Below are 20,454 nucleotides of genomic sequence, written 5' to 3'. Positions count from 1 at the left end.
ACCTTCAGATCTGAATCATTATGATGTTTAGATGGATAAAGATTCCAACTTTATCTATAACAAGGTCACAAACTTTCAAGCTCTAAAATTTATGCAATAAAGTGACCAAAAAGTGACAAATATGAAAATTAACATGATGTATGAAAATAACGAGCACGTTTGAAGCTTTTTATTCACAATGGTCCAAAAATGATGTAATCTTGTTGGATCTATACTTGAATTTGTCTTCTATAAACTTTTCCACCACCTTGTTCTTAAAGATACCACCTTCTAATGGATAAATAAGCTCATAAATGGTGAAAAGGCTAAAAACAAGAGAGAGGATGGTAGGGTTTCGAGTTAGAGGTTCTAGAGGGTGGAGGTTAATGATAGGAAGGACTCCCAAGGGGTTAGATACCTTAAATATTGCTCAAAACTCTGCAATTAGGGTTTTTACACAGCGAAATTAACCTTTACGTACTCCACTAAAAACATGTCCTACCCTCAGCATGTACGCCATGCGTACTCCCTTGTGTATGCCTTACATACTAATAGACTCCCTTTGGCTAACTTCAAACAACCATAACTTCTTCGTTTCAACTCCATCCAGTTACTTATAACTAAAAGCATCTTGAACTAAAATCTTGAATTTATGCAAGAAGCCTAAATCAATACCTTTCCCATTTACCCCTCATTTTCCAACGAACAGTCCAAGATATAAATCACTTATCCAACAACATAAATATCCAATGGAGTCTAAAAACCATTCCTTAGAAATGCAAGGCCTTTACATGCATAATAAATCTCCAGGGGATGCAGTGCAATCAAGCCGGACATTTCCTTTTGAAACCAAAAGTACCTAAAAACATTTCAAACATAAACTGTAAGCACAAAGCTCAGTGAGTTCTCCAAAAAAACACATACCATTCATATCATTAGGCCTAGCCCTGGGGTATATTCCAACCCATCATACCATAATGGGCCCAACCTCGGGGTTTCTTTCAACCCAACATTCAATCTTGGGCCCAGCCATGGGGTATATTTCAACCCAACATACAATAATGGGCCTAGAATTGGGGTATATTTCAACCCAATCATACATGCAAGAGTCACAAAGACAGCTAACATTCTACATATCACAATCTAGTGGGCTGGTATTGGTGCATTCGACCCTAAGTATAGTGAGAGGACTCACCTCAATCGATAGTCGGTTAAAACACACTCGAGTTGCAGCTATCAAAAGCTCATCACTCTAGACATAATTAAAACAACCCCGATTAACAATTATGGAAATTTTCCAACTTAACAGGTCCAAAAATAATAGGAGTAATCCTTATTTAGGCAAAAGACCATTTTGCCCCTTCTAAGTCTTAAACCCATGACAATTTACCAAATGTCAATAGGTTAAAAAGTTAACAGTGAACCTTCTATTGACCTATGCGCTGTGTACTCTTAGATCTACGCTAGGAATAGAGCCTTAGCCAAAAAACAAGTGAGAACTAGGCTATGTTGTGCGTAGCCCAAATTACGCCCCCATACTACCTCTTTTTCCAATCTTCAAATTAAGCACTTTATACACAAAGTCTAACCATCCAATACTCAAATTAGGTTCCTAATTGCTCCATAATGGATAAAGTTTCCAACATTATCCATTAGGATGGACCAAACAACCAATATCTTGTCTTTAAGCCTCAAAGGGACCAAAAACACATCATTCTCATCTTAATCCATTAAGTCCAAGTCTCCAACCTTCAGATCTGAATCATTATGATGTTTAGATGGATAAAGATTCCAACTTTATCTATAACAAGGTCACAAACTTTCAAGCTCTAAAATTTATGCAATAAAGTGACCAAAAAGTGACAAATATGAAAATTAACATGATGGATGAAAATAACGAGCACGTTTGAAGCTTTTTATTCACAATGGTCCAAAAATGATGTAATCTTGTTGGATCTATACTTGAATTTGTCTTCTATAAACTTTTCCACCACCTTGTTCTTAAAGATACCACCTTCTAATGGATAAATAAGCTCATAAATGGTAAAAAGGCTAAAAACAAGAGAGAGGATGGTAGGGTTTCGAGTTAGAGGTTCTAGAGGGTGGAGGTTAATGATAGGAAGGACTCCCAAGGGGTTAGATACCTTAAATATTGCTCAAAACTCTGCAATTAGGGTTTTTACACAGCGAAATTAACCTTTACGTACTCCACTAAAATCATGTCCTACCCTCAGCATGTACGCCATGCGTACTCCCTTGTGTATGCCTTACATACTAATAGACTCCCTTTGGCTAACTTCAAACAACCATAACTTCTTCGTTTCAACTCCATCCAGTTACTTATAACTAAAAGCATCTTGAACTAAAATCTTGAATTTATGCAAGAAGCCTAAATCAATACCTTTCCCATTTACCCCTCATTTTCCAACGAACAGTCCAAGATATAAATCACTTATCCAACACCATAAATATCCAATGGAGTCTAAAATCCATTCCTTAGAAATGCAAGGCCTTTACATGCATAATAAATCTCCAGGGGATGCAGTGCAATCAAGCCGGACATTTCCTTTTGAAACCAAAAGTACCTAAAACATTTCAAACATAAACTGTAAGCACAAAGCTCAGTGAGTTCTCCAAAAAACACATACCATTCATATCATTAGGCCTAGCCCTGGGGTATATTCCAACCCATCATACCATAATGGGCCCAACCTCAGGGTTTCTTTCAACCCAACATTCAATCTTGGGCCCAACCATGGGGTATATTTCAACCCAACATACAATAATGGGCCTAGAATTGCGGTATATTTCAACCCAATCATACATGCAAGAGTCACAAAGACAGCTAACATTCTACATATCACAATCTAGTGGGCTGGTATTGGTGCATTCGACCATAAGTATAGTGAGAGGACTCACCTCAATCGATAGTCGGTTAAAACACACTCGAGTTGCAGCTATCAAAAGCTCATCACTCTAGACATAATTAAAACAACCCCGATTAACAATTATGGAAATTTTCCAACTTAACAGGTCCAAAAATAATAGGAGTAATCCTTATTTAGGCAAAATACCATTTTGCCCCTTCTAAGTCTTAAACCCATGACAATTTACCAAATGTCAATAGGTTAAAAAGTTAACAGTCAACCTTCTATTGACCTATGCGCTGTGTACTCTTAGATCTACGCTAGGAATAGAGCCTTAGCCAAAAAACAAGTGAGAACTAGGCTATGTTGTGCGTAGCCCAAATTACGCCCCCATACTACCTCTTTTTCCAATCTTCAAATTAAGCACTTTATACACAAAGTCTAACCATCCAATACTCAAATTAGGTTCCTAATTGCTCCATAATGGATAAAGTTTCCAACATTATCCATTAGGATGGACCAAACAACCAATATCTTGTCTTTAAGCCTCAAAGGGACCAAAAACACATCATTCTCATCTTAACCCATTAAGTCCAAGTCTCCAACCTTCAGATCTGAATCATTATGATGTTTAGATGGATAAAGATTCCAACTTTATCTATAACAAGGTCACAAACTTTCAAGCTCTAAAATTTATGCAATAAAGTGACCAAAAAGTGACAAATATGAAAATTAACATGATGTATGAAAATAACGAGCACGTTTGAAGCTTTTTATTCACAATGGTCCAAAAATGATGTAATCTTGTTGGATCTATACTTGAATTTGTCTTCTATAAACTTTTCGACCACCTTGTTCTTAAAGATACCACCTTCTAATGGATAAATAAGCTCATAAATGGTGAAAAGGCTAAAAACAAGAGAGAGAATGGTAGGGTTTCGAGTTAGAGGTTCTAGAGGGTGGAGGTTAATGATAGGAAGGACTCCCAAGGGGTTAGATACCTTAAATATTGCTCAAAACTCTGCAATTAGGGTTTTTACACAGCGAAATTAACCTTTACGTACTCCACTAAAAACATGTCCTACCCTCAGCATGTACGCCATGCGTACTCCCTTGTGTATGCCTTACATACTAATAGACTCCCTTTGGCTAACTTCAAACAACCATAACTTCTTCGTTTCAACTCCATCCAGTTACTTATAACTAAAAGCATCTTGAACTAAAATCTTGAATTTATGCAAGAAGCCTAAATCAATACCTTTCCCATTTACCCCTCATTTTCCAACGAACAGTCCAAGATATAAATCACTTATCCAACACCATAAATATCCAATGGAGTCTAAAATCCATTCCTTAGAAATGCAAGGCCTTTACATGCATAATAAATCTCCAGGGGATGCAGTGCAATCAAGCCGGACATTTCCTTTTGAAACCAAAAGTACCTAAAAACATTTCAAACATAAACTGTAAGCACAAAGCTCAGTGAGTTCTCCAAAAAAACACATACCATTCATATCATTAGGCCTAGCCCTAGGGTATATTCCAACCCATCATACCATAATGGGCCCAACCTCGGGGTTTCTTTCAACCCAACATTCAATCTTGGGCCCAGCCATGGGGTATATTTCAACCCAACATACAATAATGGGCCTAGAATTAGGGTATATTTCAACCCAATCATACATGCAAGAGTCACAAAGACAGCTAACATTCTACATATCACAATCTAGTGGGCTGGTATTGGTGCATTCGACCCTAAGTTTAGTGAGAGGACTCACCTCAATCGATAGTCGGTTAAAACACACTCGAGTTGCAGCTATCAAAAGCTCATCACTCTAGAAATAATTAAAACAACCCCGATTAACAATTATGGTAATTTTCCAACTTAACAGGTCCAAAAATAATAGGAGTAATCCTTATTTAGGCAAAAGACCATTTTGCCCCTTCTAAGTCTTAAACCCATGACAATTTACCAAATGTCAATAGGTTAAAAAGTTAACAGTCAACCTTCTATTGACCTATGCGCTGTGTACTCTTAGATCTACGCTAGGAATAGAGCCTTAGCCAAAAAACAAGTGAGAACTAGGCTATGTTGTGCGTAGCCCAAATTACGCCCCCATACTACCTCTTTTTCCAATCTTCAAATTAAGCACTTTATACACAAAGTCTAACCATCCAATACTCAAATTAGGTTCCTAATTGCTCCATAATGGATAAAGTTTCCAACATTATCCATTAGGATGGACCAAACAACCAATATCTTGTCTTTAAGCCTCAAAGGGACCAAAAACACATCATTCTCATCTTAATCCATTAAGTCCAAGTCTCCAACCTTCAGATCTGAATCATTATGATGTTTAGATGGATAAAGATTCCAACTTTATCTATAACAAGGTCACAAACTTTCAAGCTCTAAAATTTATGCAATAAAGTGACCAAAAAGTGACAAATATGAAAATTAACATGATGGATGAAAATAACGAGCACGTTTGAAGCTTTTTATTCACAATGGTCCAAAAATGATGTAATCTTGTTGGATCTATACTTGAATTTGTCTTCTATAAACTTTTCCACCACCTTGTTCTTAAAGATACCACCTTCTAATGGATAAATAAGCTCATAAATGGTGAAAAGGCTAAAAACAAGAGAGAGGATGGTAGGGTTTCGAGTTAGAGGTTCTAGAGGGTGGAGGTTAATGATAGGAAGGACTCCCAAGGGGTTAGATACCTTAAATATTGCTCAAAACTCTGCAATTAGGGTTTTTACACAGCGAAATTAACCTTTACGTACTCCACTAAAATCATGTCCTACCCTCAGCATGTACGCCATGCGTACTCCCTTGTGTATGCCTTACATACTAATAGACTCCCTTTGGCTAACTTCAAACAACCATAACTTCTTCGTTTCAACTCCATCCAGTTACTTATAACTAAAAGCATCTTGAACTAAAATCTTGAATTTATGCAAGAAGCCTAAATCAATACCTTTCCCATTTACCCCTCATTTTCCAACGAACAGTCCAAGATATAAATCACTTATCCAACACCATAAATATCCAATGGAGTCTAAAATCCATTCCTTAGAAATGCAAGGCCTTTACATGCATAATAAATCTCCAGGGGATGCAGTGCAATCAAGCCGGACATTTCCTTTTGAAACCAAAAGTACCTAAAACATTTCAAACATAAACTGTAAGCACAAAGCTCAGTGAGTTCTCCAAAAAACACATACCATTCATATCATTAGGCCTTGCCCTGGGGTATATTCCAACCCATCATACCATAATGGGCCCAACCTCGGGGTTTCTTTCAACCCAACATTCAATCTTGGGCCCAACCATGGGGTATATTTCAACCCAACATACAATAATGGGCCTAGAATTGCGGTATATTTCAACCCAATCATACATGCAAGAGTCACAAAGACAGCTAACATTCTACATATCACAATCTAGTGGGCTGGTATTGGTGCATTCGACCATAAGTATAGTGAGAGGACTCACCTCAATCGATAGTCGGTTAAAACACACTCGAGTTGCAGCTATCAAAAGCTCATCACTCTAGACATAATTAAAACAACCCCGATTAACAATTATGGAAATTTTCCAACTTAACAGGTCCAAAAATAATAGGAGTAATCCTTATTTAGGCAAAAGACCATTTTGCCCCTTCTAAGTCTTAAACCCATGACAATTTACCAAATGTCAATAGGTTAAAAAGTTAACAGTCAACCTTCTATTGACCTATGCGCTGTGTACTCTTAGATCTACGCTAGGAATAGAGCCTTAGCCAAAAAACAAGTGAGAACTAGGCTATGTTGTGCGTAGCCCAAATTACGCCCCCATACTACCTCTTTTTCCAATCTTCAAATTAAGCACTTTATACACAAAGTCTAACCATCCAATACTCAAATTAGGTTCCTAATTGCTCCATAATGGATAAAGTTTCCAACATTATCCATTAGGATGGACCAAACAACCAATATCTTGTCTTTAAGCCTCAAAGGGACCAAAAACACATCATTCTCATCTTAACCCATTAAGTCCAAGTCTCCAACCTTCAGATCTGAATCATTATGATGTTTAGATGGATAAAGATTCCAACTTTATCTATAACAAGGTCACAAACTTTCAAGCTCTAAAATTTATGCAATAAAGTGACCAAAAAGTGACAAATATGAAAATTAACATGATGTATGAAAATAACGAGCACGTTTGAAGCTTTTTATTCACAATGGTCCAAAAATGATGTAATCTTGTTGGATCTATACTTGAATTTGTCTTCTATAAACTTTTCGACCACCTTGTTCTTAAAGATACCACCTTCTAATGGATAAATAAGCTCATAAATGGTGAAAAGGCTAAAAACAAGAGAGAGAATGGTAGGGTTTCGAGTTAGAGGTTCTAGAGGGTGGAGGTTAATGATAGGAAGGACTCCCAAGGGGTTAGATACCTTAAATATTGCTCAAAACTCTGCAATTAGGGTTTTTACACAGCGAAATTAACCTTTACGTACTCCACTAAAAACATGTCCTACCCTCAGCATGTACGCCATGCGTACTCCCTTGTGTATGCCTTACATACTAATAGACTCCCTTTGGCTAACTTCAAACAACCATAACTTCTTCGTTTCAACTCCATCCAGTTACTTATAACTAAAAGCATCTTGAACTAAAATCTTGAATTTATGCAAGAAGCCTAAATCAATACCTTTCCCATTTACCCCTCATTTTCCAACGAACAGTCCAAGATATAAATCACTTATCCAACACCATAAATATCCAATGGAGTCTAAAATCCATTCCTTAGAAATGCAAGGCCTTTACATGCATAATAAATCTCCAGGGGATGCAGTGCAATCAAGCCAGACATTTCCTTTTGAAACCAAAAGTACCTAAAACATTTCAAACATAAACTGTAATCACAAAGCTCAGTGAGTTCTCCAAAAAACACATACCATTCATATCATTAGGCCTAGCCCTGGGGTATATTCCAACCCATCATACCATAATGGGCCCAACCTCGGGGTTTCTTTCAACCCAACATTCAATCTTGGGCCCAGCCATGGGGTATATTTCAACCCAACATACAATAATGGGCCTAGAATTGGGGTATATTTCAACCCAATCATACATGCAAGAGTCACAAAGACAACTAACATTCTACATATCACAATCTAGTGGGCTGGTATTGGTGCATTCGACCATAAGTATAGTGAGAGGACTCACCTCAATCGATAGTCGGTTAAAACACACTCGAGTTGCAGCTATCAAAAGCTCATCACTCTAGAAATAATTAAAACAACCCCGATTAACAATTATGGTAATTTTCCAACTTAACAGGTCCAAAAATAATAGGAGTAATCCTTATTTAGGCAAAAGACCATTTTGCCCCTTCTAAGTCTTAAACCCATGACAATTTACCAAATGTCAATAGGTTAAAAAGTTAACAGTCAACCTTCTATTGACCTATGCGCTGTGTACTCTTAGATCTACGCTAGGAATAGAGCCTTAGCCAAAAAACAAGTGAGAACTAGGCTATGTTGTGCGTAGCCCAAATTACGCCCCCATACTACCTCTTTTTCCAATCTTCAAATTAAGCACTTTATACACAAAGTCTAACCATCCAATACTCAAATTAGGTTCCTAATTGCTCCATAATGGATAAAGTTTCCAACATTATCCATTAGGATGGACCAAACAACCAATATCTTGTCTTTAAGCCTCAAAGGGACCAAAAACACATCATTCTCATCTTAATCCATTAAGTCCAAGTCTCCAACCTTCAGATCTGAATCATTATGATGTTTAGATGGATAAAGATTCCAACTTTATCTATAACAAGGTCACAAACTTTCAAGCTCTAAAATTTATGCAATAAAGTGACCAAAAAGTGACAAATATGAAAATTAACATGATGGATGAAAATAACGAGCACGTTTGAAGCTTTTTATTCACAATGGTCCAAAAATGATGTAATCTTGTTGGATCTATACTTGAATTTGTCTTCTATAAACTTTTCCACCACCTTGTTCTTAAAGATACCACCTTCTAATGGATAAATAAGCTCATAAATGGTGAAAAGGCTAAAAACAAGAGAGAGGATGGTAGGGTTTCGAGTTAGAGGTTCTAGAGGGTGGAGGTTAATGATAGGAAGGACTCCCAAGGGGTTAGATACCTTAAATATTGCTCAAAACTCTGCAATTAGGGTTTTTACACAGCGAAATTAACCTTTACGTACTCCACTAAAATCATGTCCTACCCTCAGCATGTACGCCATGCGTACTCCCTTGTGTATGCCTTACATACTAATAGACTCCCTTTGGCTAACTTCAAACAACCATAACTTCTTCGTTTCAACTTCATCCAGTTACTTATAACTAAAAGCATCTTCAACTAAAATCTTGAATTTATGCAAGAAGCCTAAATCAATACCTTTCCCATTTACCCCTCATTTTCCAACGAACAGTCCAAGATATAAATCACTTATCCAACACCATAAATATCCAATGGAGTCTAAAATCCATTCCTTAGAAATGCAAGGCCTTTACATGCATAATAAATCTCCAGGGGATGCAGTGCAATCAAGCCGGACATTTCCTTTTGAAACCAAAAGTACCTAAAACATTTCAAACATAAACTGTAAGCACAAAGCTCAGTGAGTTCTCCAAAAAAACACATACCATTCATATCATTAGGCCTAGCCCTGGGGTATATTCCAACCCATCATACCATAATGGGCCCAACCTCGGGGTTTCTTTCAACCCAACATTCAATCTTGGGCCCAACCATGGGGTATATTTCAACCCAACATACAATAATGGGCCTAGAATTGCGGTATATTTCAACCCAATCATACATGCAAGAGTCACAAAGACAGCTAACATTCTACATATCACAATCTAGTGGGCTGGTATTGGTGCATTCGACCATAAGTATAGTGAGAGGACTCACCTCAATCGATAGTCGGTTAAAACACACTCGAGTTGCAGCTATCAAAAGCTCATCACTCTAGACATAATTAAAACAACCCCGATTAACAATTATGGAAATTTTCCAACTTAACAGGTCCAAAAATAATAGGAGTAATCCTTATTTAGGCAAAAGACCATTTTGCCCCTTCTAAGTCTTAAACCCATGACAATTTACCAAATGTCAATAGGTTAAAAAGTTAACAGTCAACCTTCTATTGACCTATGCGCTGTGTACTCTTAGATCTACGCTAGGAATAGAGCCTTAGCCAAAAAACAAGTGAGAACTAGGCTATGTTGTGCGTAGCCCAAATTACGCCCCCATACTACCTCTTTTTCCAATCTTCAAATTAAGCACTTTATACACAAAGTCTAACCATCCAATACTCAAATTAGGTTCCTAATTGCTCCATAATGGATAAAGTTTCCAACATTATCCATTAGGATGGACCAAACAACCAATATCTTGTCTTTAAGCCTAAAAGGGACCAAAAACACATCATTCTCATCTTAACCCATTAAGTCCAAGTCTCCAACCTTCAGATCTGAATCATTATGATGTTTAGATGGATAAAGATTCCAACTTTATCTATAACAAGGTCACAAACTTTCAAGCTCTAAAATTTATGCAATAAAGTGACCAAAAAGTGACAAATATGAAAATTAACATGATGTATGAAAATAACGAGCACGTTTGAAGCTTTTTATTCACAATGGTCCAAAAATGATGTAATCTTGTTGGATCTATACTTGAATTTGTCTTCTATAAACTTTTCGACCACCTTGTTCTTAAAGATACCACCTTCTAATGGATAAATAAGCTCATAAATGGTGAAAAGGCTAAATACAAGAGAGAGAATGGTAGGGTTTCGAGTTAGAGGTTCTAGAGGGTGGAGGTTAATGATAGGAAGGACTCCCAAGGGGTTAGATACCTTAAATATTGCTCAAAACTCTGCAATTAGGGTTTTTACACAGCGAAATTAACCTTTACGTACTCCACTAAAAACATGTCCTACCCTCAGCATGTACGCCATGCGTACTCCCTTGTGTATGCCTTACATACTAATAGACTCCCTTTGGCTAACTTCAAACAACCATAACTTCTTCGTTTCAACTCCATCCAGTTACTTATAACTAAAAGCATCTTGAACTAAAATCTTGAATTTATGCAAGAAGCCTAAATCAATACCTTTCCCATTTACCCCTCATTTTCCAACGAACAGTCCAAGATATAAATCACTTATCCAACACCATAAATATCCAATGGAGTCTAAAATCCATTCCTTAGAAATGCAAGGCCTTTACATGCATAATAAATCTCCAGGGGATGCAGTGCAATCAAGCCAGACATTTCCTTTTGAAACCAAAAGTACCTAAAACATTTCAAACATAAACTGTAATCACAAAGCTCAGTGAGTTCTCCAAAAAACACATACCATTCATATCATTAGGCCTAGCCCTGGGGTATATTCCAACCCATCATACCATAATGGGCCCAACCTCGGGGTTTCTTTCAACCCAACATTCAATCTTGGGCCCAGCCATGGGGTATATTTCAACCCAACATACAATAATGGGCCTAGAATTGGGGTATATTTCAACCCAATCATACATGCAAGAGTCACAAAGACAACTAACATTCTACATATCACAATCTAGTGGGCTGGTATTGGTGCATTCGACCATAAGTATAGTGAGAGGACTCACCTCAATCGATAGTCGGTTAAAACACACTCGAGTTGCAGCTATCAAAAGCTCATCATTCTAGACATAATTAAAACAACCCCGATTAACAATTATGGAAATTTTCCAACTTAACAGGTCCAAAAATAATAGGAGTAATCCTTATTTAGGCAAAAGACCATTTTGCCCGTTCTAAGTCTTAAACCCATGACAATTTACCAAATGTCAATAGGTTAAAAAGTTAACAGTGAACCTTCTATTGACCTATGCGCTGTGTACTCTTAGATCTACGCTAGGAATAAAGCCTTAGCCAAAAAACAAGTGAGAACTAGGCTATGTTGTGCGTAGCCCAAATTACGCCCCCATACTACCTCTTTTTCCAATCTTCAAATTAAGCACTTTATACACAAAGTCTAACCATCCAATACTCAAATTAGGTTCCTAATTGCTCCATAATGGATAAAGTTTCCAACATTATCCATTAGGATGGACCAAACAACCAATATCTTGTCTTTAAGCCTCAAAGGGACCAAAAACACATCAATCTCATCTTAATCCATTAAGTCCAAGTCTCCAACCTTCAGATCTGAATCATTATGATGTTTAGATGGATAAAGATTCCAACTTTATCTATAACAAGGTCACAAACTTTCAAGCTCTAAAATTTATGCAATAAAGTGACCAAAAAGTGACAAATATGAAAATTAACATGATGTATGAAAATAACGAGCACGTTTGAAGCTTTTTATTCACAATGGTCCAAAAATGATGTAATCTTGTTGGATCTATACTTGAATTTGTCTTCTATAAACTTTTCCACCACCTTGTTCTTAAAGATACCACCTTCTAATGGATAAATAAGCTCATAAATGGTGAAAAGGCTAAAAACAAGAGAGAGGATGGTAGGGTTTCGAGTTAGAGGTTCTAGAGGGTGGAGGTTAATGATAGGAAGGACTCCCAAGGGGTTAGATACCTTAAATATTGCTCAAAACTCTGCAATTAGGGTTTTTACACAGCGAAATTAACCTTTACGTACTCCACTAAAAACATGTCCTACCCTCAGCATGTACGCCATGCGTACTCCCTTGTGTATGCCTTACATACTAATAGACTCCCTTTGGCTAACTTCAAACAACCATAACTTCTTAGTTTCAAATCCATCCAGTTACTTATAACTAAAAGCATCTTGAACTAAAATCTTGAATTTATGCAAGAAGCCTAAATCAATACCTTTCCCATTTACCCCTCATTTTCCAACGAACAGTCCAAGATATAAATCACTTATCCAACACCATAAATATCCAATGGAGTCTAAAATCCATTCCTTAGAAATGCAAGGCCTTTACATGCATAATAAATCTCCAGGGGATGCAGTGCAATCAAGCCGGACATTTCCTTTTGAAACCAAAAGTACCTAAAAACATTTCAAACATAAACTGTAAGCACAAAGCTCAGTGAGTTCTCCAAAAAAAACACATACCATTCATATCATTAGGCCTAGCCCTAGGGTATATTCCAACCCATCATACCATAATGGGCCCAACCTCGGGGTTTCTTTCAACCCAACATTCAATCTTAGGCCCAGCCATGGGGTATATTTCAACCCAACATACAATAATGGGCCTAGAATTAGGGTATATTTCAACCCAATCATACATGCAAGAGTCACAAAGACAGCTAACATTCTACATATCACAATCTAGTGGGCTGGTATTGGTGCATTCGACCCTAAGTTTAGTGAGAGGACTCACCTCAATCGATAGTCGGTTAAAACACACTCGAGTTGCAGCTATCAAAAGCTCATCACTCTAGAAATAATTAAAACAACCCCGATTAACAATTATGGTAATTTTCCAACTTAATAGGTCCAAAAATAATAGGAGTAATCCTTATTTAGGCAAAAGACCATTTTGCCCATTCTAAGTCTTAAACCCATGACAATTTACCAAATGTCAATAGGTTAAAAAGTTAACAGTCAACCTTCTATTGACCTATGCGCTGTGTACTCTTAGATCTACGCTAGGAATAGAGCCTTAGCCAAAAAACAAGTGAGAACTAGGCTATGTTGTGCGTAGCCCAAATTACGCCCCCATACTACCTCTTTTTCCAATCTTCAAATTAAGCACTTTATACACAAAGTCTAACCATCCAATACTCAAATTAGGTTCCTAATTGCTCCATAATGGATAAAGTTTCCAACATTATCCATTAGGATGGACCAAACAACCAATATCTTGTCTTTAAGCCTCAAAGGGACCAAAAACACATCATTCTCATCTTAATCCATTAAGTCCAAGTCTCCAACCTTCAGATCTGAATCATTATGATGTTTAGATGGATAAAGATTCCAACTTTATCTATAACAAGGTCACAAACTTTCAAGCTCTAAAATTTATGCAATAAAGTGACCAAAAAGTGACAAATATGAAAATTAACATGATGGATGAAAATAACGAGCACGTTTGAAGCTTTTTATTCACAATGGTCCAAAAATGATGTAATCTTGTTGGATCTATACTTGAATTTGTCTTCTATAAACTTTTCCACCACCTTGTTCTTAAAGATACCACCTTCTAATGGATAAATAAGCTCATAAATGGTGAAAAGGCTAAAAACAAGAGAGAGGATGGTAGGGTTTCGAGTTAGAGGTTCTAGAGGGTGGAGGTTAATGATAGGAAGGACTCCCAAGGGATTAGATACCTTAAATATTGCTCAAAACTCTGCAATTAGGGTTTTTACACAGCGAAATTAACCTTTACGTACTCCACTAAAATCATGTCCTACCCTCAGCATGTACGCCATGCGTACTCCCTTGTGTATGCCTTACATACTAATAGACTCCCTTTGGCTAACTTCAAACAACCATAACTTCTTCGTTTCAACTCCATCCAGTTACTTATAACTAAAAGCATCTTGAACTAAAATCTTGAATTTATGCAAGAAGCCTAAATCAATACCTTTCCCATTTACCCCTCATTTTCCAACGAACAGTCCAAGATATAAATCACTTATCCAACACCATAAATATCCAATGGAGTCTAAAATCCATTCCTTAGAAATGCAAGGCCTTTACATGCATAATAAATCTCCAGGGGATGCAGTGCAATCAAGCCGGACATTTCCTTTTGAAACCAAAAGTACCTAAAACATTTCAAACATAAACTGTAAGCACAAAGCTCAGTGAGTTCTCCAAAAAACACATACCATTCATATCATTAGGCCTAGCCCTGGGGTATATTCCAACCCATCATACCATAATGGGCCCAACCTCGGGGTTTCTTTCAACCCAACATTCAATCTTGGGCCCAGCCATGGGGTATATTTCAACCCAACATACAATAATGGGCCTAGAATTGGGGTATATTTCAACCCAATCATACATGCAAGAGTCACAAAGACAGCTAACATTCTACATATCACAATCTAGTGGGCTGGTATTGGTGCATTCGACCATAAGTATAGTGAGAGGACTCACCTCAATCGATAGTCGGTTAAAACACACTCGAGTTGCAGCTATCAAAAGCTCATCACTCTAGACATAATTAAAACAACCCCGATTAACAATTATGGAAATTTTCCAACTTAACAGGTCCAAAAATAATAGGAGTAATCCTTATTTAGGCAAAAGACCATTTTGCCCCTTCTAAGTCTTAAACCCATGACAATTTACCAAATGTCAATAGGTTAAAAAGTTAACAGTCAACCTTCTATTGACCTATGCGCTGTGTACTCTTAGATCTACGCTAGGAATAGAGCCTTAGCCAAAAAACAAGTGAGAACTAGGCTATGTTGTGCGTAGCCCAAATTACGCCCCCATACTACCTCTTTTTCCAATCTTCAAATTAAGCACTTTATACACAAAGTCTAACCATCCAATACTCAAATTAGGTTCCTAATTGCTCCATAATGGATAAAGTTTCCAACATTATCCATTAGGATGGACCAAACAACCAATATCTTGTCTTTAAGCCTCAAAGGGACCAAAAACACATCATTCTCATCTTAACCCATTAAGTCCAAGTCTCCAACCTTCAGATCTGAATCATTATGATGTTTAGATGGATAAAGATTCCAACTTTATCTATAACAAGGTCACAAACTTTCAAGCTCTAAAATTTATGCAATAAAGTGACCAAAAAGTGACAAATATGAAAATTAACATGATGTATGAAAATAACGAGCACGTTTGAAGCTTTTTATTCACAATGGTCCAAAAATTATGTAATCTTGTTGGATCTATACTTGAATTTGTCTTCTATAAACTTTTCGACCACCTTGTTCTTAAAGATACCACCTTCTAATGGATAAATAAGCTCATAAATGGTGAAAAGGCTAAAAACAAGAGAGAGAATGGTAGGGTTTCGAGTTAGAGGTTCTAGAGGGTGGAGGTTAATGATAGGAAGGACTCCCAAGGGGTTAGATACCTTAAATATTGCTCAAAACTCTGCAATTAGGGTTTTTACACAGCGAAATTAACCTTTACGTACTCCACTAAAAACATGTCCTACCCTCAGCATGTACGCCATGCGTACTCCCTTGTGTATGCCTTACATACTAATAGACTCCCTTTGGCTAACTTCAAACAACCATAACTTCTTCGTTTCAACTCCATCCAGTTACTTATAACTAAAAGCATCTTGAACTAAAATCTTGAATTTATGCAAGAAGCCTAAATCAATACCTTTCCCATTTACCCCTCATTTTCCAACGAACAGTCCAAGATATAAATCACTTATCCAACACCATAAATATCCAATGGAGTCTAAAATCCATTCCTTAGAAATGCAAGGCCTTTACATGCATAATAAATCTCCAGGGGATGCAGTGCAATCAAGCCAGACATTTCCTTTTGAAACCAAAAGTACCTAAAACATTTCAAACATAAACTGTAATCACAAAGCTCAGTGAGTTCTCCAAAAAACACATACCATTCATATCATTAGGCCTAGCCCTGGGGTATATTCCAACCCATCATACCATAATGGGCCCAACCTCGGGGTTTCTTTCAACCCAACATTCAATCTTGGGCCCAGCCATGGGGTATATTTCAACCCAACATACAATAATGGGCCTAGAATTGGGGTATATTTCAACCCAATCATACATGCAAGAGTCACAAAGACAACTAACATTCTACATATCACAATCTAGTGGGCTGGTATTGGTGCATTCGACCATAAGTATAGTGAGAGGACTCACCTCAATCGATAGTCGGTTAAAACACACTCGAGTTGCAGCTATCAAAAGCTCATCATTCTAGACATAATTAAAACAACCCCGATTAACAATTATGGAAATTTTCCAACTTAACAGGTCCAAAAATAATAGGAGTAATCCTTATTTAGGCAAAAGACCATTTTGCCCATTCTAAGTCTTAAACCCATGACAATTTACCAAATGTCAATAGGTTAAAAAGTTAACAGTCAACCTTCTATTGACCTATGCGCTGTGTACTCTTAGATCTACGCTAGGAATAGAGCCTTAGCCAAAAAACAAGTGAGAACTAGGCTATGTTGTGCGTAGCCCAAATTACGCCCCCATACTACCTCTTTTTCCAATCTTCAAATTAAGCACTTTATACACAAAGTCTAACCATCCAATACTCAAATTAGGTTCCTAATTGCTCCATAATGGATAAAGTTTCCAACATTATCCATTAGGATGGACCAAACAACCAATATCTTGTCTTTAAGCCTCAAAGGGACCAAAAACACATCATTCTCATCTTAATCCATTAAGTCCAAGTCTCCAACCTTCAGATCTGAATCATTATGATGTTTAGATGGATAAAGATTCCAACTTTATCTATAACAAGGTCACAAACTTTCAAGCTCTAAAATTTATGCAATAAAGTGACCAAAAAGTGACAAATATGAAAATTAACATGATGTATGAAAATAACGAGCACGTTTGAAGCTTTTTATTCACAATGGTCCAAAAATGAGGTAATCTTGTTGGATCTATACTTGAATTTGTCTTCTATAAGCTTTTCCACCACCTTGTTCTTAAAGATACCACCTTCTAATGGATAAATAAGCTCATAAATGGTGAAAAGGCTAAAAACAAGAGAGAGGATGGTAGGGTTTCGAGTTAGAGGTTCTAGAGGGTGGAGGTTAATGATAGGAAGGACTCCCAAGGGGTTAGATACCTTAAATATTGCTCAAAACTCTACAATTAGTGTTTTTACACAGCGAAATTAACCTTTACGTACTCCACTAAAAACATGTCCTACCCTCAGCATGTACGCCATGCGTACTCCCTTGTGTATGCCTTACATACTAATAGACTCCCTTTGGCTAACTTCAAACAACCATAACTTCTTCGTTTCAACTCCATCCAGTTACTTATAACTAAAAACATCTTGAACTAAAATCCTGAATTTATGCAAGAAGCCTAAATCAATATCTTTCCCATTTACCCCTCATTTTCCAACGAACAGTCCAAGATATAAATCACTTATCCAACACCATAAATATCCAATGGAGTCTAAAATCCATTCCTTAGAAATGCAAGGCCTTTACATGCATAATAAATCTCCAGGGGATGCAGTGCAATCAAGCCGGACATTTCCTTTTGAAACCAAAAGTACCTAAAAACATTTCAAACATAAACTGTAAGCACAAAGCTCAGTGAGTTCTCCAAAAAAACACACACCATTCATATCATTAGGCCTAGCCCTGGGGTATATTCCAACCCATCATACCATAATGGGCCCAACCTCGGGGTTTCTTTCAACCCAACATTCAATCTTGGGCCCAGCCATGGGGTATATTTCAACCCAACATACAATAATGGGCCTAGAATTGGGGTATATTTCAACCCAATCATACATGCAAGAGTCACAAAGACAGCTAACATTCTACATATCACAATCTAGTGGGCTGGTATTGGTGCATTCGACCCTAAGTATAGTGAGAGGACTCACCTCAATCGATAGTCGGTTAAAACACACTCGAGTTGCAGCTATCAAAAGCACATCACTCTAGACATAATTAAAACAACCCTGATTAACAATTATGGAAATTTTCCAACTTAACAGGTCCAAAAATAATAGGAGTAATCCTTATTTAGGCAAAAGACCATTTTGCCCCTTCTAAGTCTTAAACCCATGACAATTTACCAAATGTCAATAGGTTAAAAAGTTAACAGTCAACCTTCTATTGACCTATGCGCTGTGTACTCTTAGATCTACGCTAGGAATAGAGCCTTAGCCAAAAAACAAGTGAGAACTAGGCTATGTTGTGCGTAGCCCAAATTACGCCCCCATACTACCTCTTTTTCCAATCTTCAAATTAAGCACTTTATACACAAAGTCTAACCATCCAATACTCAAATTAGGTTTCTAATTGATCCATAATGGATAAAGTTTCCAACATTATCCATTAGGATGGACCAAACAACCAATATCTTGTCTTTAAGCCTCAAAGGGACCAAAAACACATCATTCTCATCTTAATCCATTAAGTCCAAGTCTCCAACCTTCAGATCTGAATCATTATGATGTTTAGATGGATAAAGATTCCAACTTTATCTATAACAAGGTCACAAACTTTCAAGCTCTAAAATTTATGCAATAAAGTGACCAAAAAGTGACAAATATGAAAATTAACATGATGTATGAAAATAACGAGCACGTTTGAAGCTTTTTATTCACAATGGTCCAAAAATGATGTAATCTTGTTGGATCTATACTTGAATTTGTCTTCTATAAACTTTTCCACCACCTTGTTCTTAAAGATACCACCTTCTAATGGATAAATAAGCTCATAAATGGTGAAAAGGCTAAAAACAAGAGAGAGGATGGTAGGGTTTCGAGTTAGAGGTTCTAGAGGGTGGAGGTTAATGATAGGAAGGACTCCCAAGGGGTTAGATACCTTAAATATTGCTCAAAACTCTGCAATTAGGGTTTTTACACAGCGAAATTAACCTTTACGTACTCCACTAAAAACATGTCCTACCCTCAGCATGTACGCCATGCGTACTCCCTTGTGTATGCCTTACATACTAATAGACTCCCTTTGGCTAACTTCAAACAACCATAACTTCTTCGTTTCAACTCCATCCAGTTACTTATAACTAAAAGCATCTTGAACTAAAATCTTGAATTTATGCAAGAAGCCTAAATCAATACCTTTCCCATTTACCCCTCATTTTCCAACGAACAGTCCAAGATATAAATCACTTATCCAACACCATAAATATCCAATGGAGTCTAAAATCCATTCCTTAGAAATGCAAGGCCTTTACATGCATAATAAATCTCTAGGGGATGCAGTGCAATCAAGCCGGACATTTCCTTTTGAAACCAAAAGTACCTAAAAACATTTCAAACATAAACTGTAAGCACAAAGCTCAGTGAGTTCTCCAAAAAAACACATACCATTCATATCATTAGGCCTAGCCCTGGGGTATATTCCAACCCATCATACCATAATGGGCCCAACCTCGGGGTTTCTTTCAACCCAACATTCAATCTTGGGCCCAGCCATGGGGTATATTTCAACCCAACATACAATAATGGGCCTAGAATTGGGGTATATTTCAACCCAATCATACATGAAAGAGTCACAAAGACAGCTAACATTCTACATATCACAATCTAGTGGGCTGGTATTGGTGCATTCGACCCTAAGTATAGTGAGAGGACTCACCTCAATCGATAGTCGGTTAAAACACACTCGAGTTGCAGCTATCAAAAGCTCATCACTCTAGACATAATTAAAACAACCCCGATTAACAATTATGGAAATTTTCCAACTTAACAGGTCCAAAAATAATAGGAGTAATCCTTATTTAGGCAAAAGACCATTTTGCCCCTTCTAAGTCTTAAACCCATGACAATTTACCAAATGTCAATAGGTTAAAAAGTTAACAGTCAACCTTCTATTGACCTATGCGCTGTGTACTCTTAGATCTACACTAGGAATAGAGCCTTAGCCAAAAAACAAGTGAGAATT

The sequence above is a fragment of the Lactuca serriola genome, chromosome 4 (assembly GCF_051521515.1).
Source record: "Lactuca serriola cultivar US96UC23 chromosome 4, Lser_US96UC23_V15, whole genome shotgun sequence".
Taxonomy (NCBI): Eukaryota; Viridiplantae; Streptophyta; class Magnoliopsida; order Asterales; family Asteraceae; genus Lactuca; species Lactuca serriola.
This window is presented reverse-complemented; position numbering follows the sequence as displayed.